The sequence below is a fragment of the Carlito syrichta genome, unplaced genomic scaffold (assembly GCF_000164805.1).
Source record: "Carlito syrichta isolate Samal-C Ts95f unplaced genomic scaffold, Tarsius_syrichta-2.0.1 Scaffold169151, whole genome shotgun sequence".
NCBI lineage: Eukaryota > Metazoa > Chordata > Mammalia > Primates > Tarsiidae > Carlito > Carlito syrichta.
The window spans coordinates 127,061-129,328 of NW_007113247.1; the positions used below are offsets into that span (position 1 = coordinate 127,061).

Consider the following 2,268-nt stretch of genomic DNA (forward strand, 5'->3'; position numbering starts at 1 on the left):
CGTAGCGCCCGCTTCCCGGCATGCCCCGCGCACCCCTGCCCCGGACACTCACCGGCGCCGGCGGCCCCCGCTCCGGCTCTGCGGCGGCGGCGGCGGCGGCGGCGGCGGCGGCGGCGGCGGCTGCACGCCCGGCTCTGCGCCTGCGCTGCGAGTTGGCTAGGAGGGAGCGCGAGGGGCGTGAAGAGCCTAGGGCGCTTGCGCGCGAGACCGACTGTTCCCGTCGCGCTGTGGGAAGAGGGGCTGTCCGAGTCGGGCCATCGGCTAGACCCGCGCGGGGCGTGCTGCGCGTTGCCCCTCGCCGCCCGCGCCGGCTTGGTACAGTCCGCGGCCCGGAGGAACCAGGAGCTTCAGGGTCGGCGCCCGTGTGCGCGGAGCCGAAGCACGCCTTCTAAAGACTGGACGCGGTGGAGGGGCAGGGCGCCAGCTCGGACTGGATCCTGGGCCCGAGGCCTGCTTATTAGCATAATCCTAGCGCGGAACAATGGAAGGCCTCCCGCACTCTGCAAGGAGTCATTTGCATATCCCCCCGGAGGGGCCTTACTCCTGAGCGCCGTGATTTGCAGATGGGGGGCAACCTGAGCAGAGCGCCTGCGCGTAGCGACCGCAGGACCAGCGCTAAGCCGGAGCCTCGTCTTAGTTGAGGATCGATTTGCATCTGGAGAGAGGGCACAAGGACCGGAACCCTTCACACGCCTCTCAACCGAGATTAACATTTATGTCAGTCCCTGTGCTGGGGACACTATGGTTTCTGCAGTGAACAAGACAGGCCCGGCTCCCGAACTCATGGCGCCCCAGTCAAAGGAAGGAGATATACACCTAATTAGATAGCTATCACCCAGAAGGTCAGACCTGGAGTGAGTGGAGTAAATAGAAGGCTGTGGGAGCCAAAGAGGCGTCTGCGCCAGCCTGGGGTTCTGGAAAGGCTTCAAGGAGGTGATGATCTCTCTAAGCCAATTATGACTATAAGCCAACAAGAGTCTTTCTGGCAAAGGGAACAGTAAGGGCAGAGGCCCAGAGGCCAAAAAAATAAAAAAGTGTGTGATTGAGGAAATAAAAGCAGCTTCGTGTGCCTGGAACAGAAATTGGAGACTCTGAGAAAGGTTCCTAAAGTGATGATTTTTTTTTTTTTTTTTTTTTTTTTTTTCTGAGTCTCATTCTGCTGCCCAGTGTGGAATGCAGTGGCATGCTCATGGCCAACTCATCCTCGACCTGCTGGGCTCGGATTATCCTTCCGCCTCAGCTTTCCAAGTAGCTGGAACAACAGGCACGTGCCATCACGCCCAGCTAATTTTTTAATTTATTGTAGAAATGAGGTCTTGCCAAGTTGCCCAGGCTGGTCTTGAACCCAAGGACTCAGTCAGCCCTCTTATCTCAGCCTCCCAAAGTGGGCTCAGACAATCATGCCTTTGCCTTCCAAAGTACTGGGATTGTAGGCGTGAGCCACCATGTCCCACCCTATAGTAATGTCAAAGAGCTCAGTCTTCACATTCCAGCTTAAAACTCTCCAATGGGATCCCATTAAGGAGCATCCTCCCACCCCCCCACCCCATGTCATAGCCTCAGGGCCTATACACTAGGTCTGCTTATCTTTCTGACCTAACCCACGTCTCCTCTTTATCCACTTCTGGGTAGCTCCACCTCAAACACTCTTATCTCTGTCTCAAGGCTTTGCTCTAGCTGTCCCCTCTGCCTGAAAATGTTTTTCCCTCTGACCTTTGAGTAGCTGCTCTTATGTTCATCATTCATATCCTGGCACAGATGTCAATCTGAGATGCTTTTCCTGATCTCTCTATAATAGCACTGAAACTATTCCCACAGGTTTGACAAGAATTGCATGCCAGGTTTTGGACAGAAATATAGTTGTTATTAAGCATGAATCAGGGCCAGGTGCAGTGGCTCACAGCTGTAATCTCAGCACTTTGCAAGGCAGAGGCAAGATTGCCTGAGCCCACGGGTTCAAGACCAGCCTGGGCAATTTGGTGAGACCCCCATCTCTACAATAAATCAAAAAATTAGCCGGGTGTGGTGGCACACGCCTGTAGTTCCAGCTACTTGTAAGGCTGAAGCGGAAGGATAGCTTGAGCCTAGCAGGGCGAGGCTGCAGTGGCCATGAGTGTGTCACTGCACTCCAGCCTGGGTAACAACAAAAACAAAGCTTGAATCAATGAATCAGGCTGCACTTTGGCTCACTTCATAGTTGCTAAAAGTCACTAGCACTAGATACTGACCATCTGCATCCTCATTGGTTTTTTTTTTTTTTTTTTTTTT

General features: G+C 54.3%; 1 protein-coding gene across 2 annotated transcripts in view; it reads right to left on the bottom strand.

Moving 5' to 3' along the window:
* ZNF428 (zinc finger protein 428) overlaps positions 1 to 88 on the bottom strand; it is a 34,977-nt gene extending 34,889 nt beyond the window's left edge. For both annotated transcript variants that reach the window (XR_002481521.1, XM_008051229.1), the window contains exon 1: positions 53 to 88. The gene's annotated coding sequence lies outside the window, so the exon portion shown is untranslated. The remainder of the gene's footprint in view (positions 1 to 52) is intronic.
* Between the last annotated feature and the right edge of the window lie 2,180 nt (positions 89 to 2,268).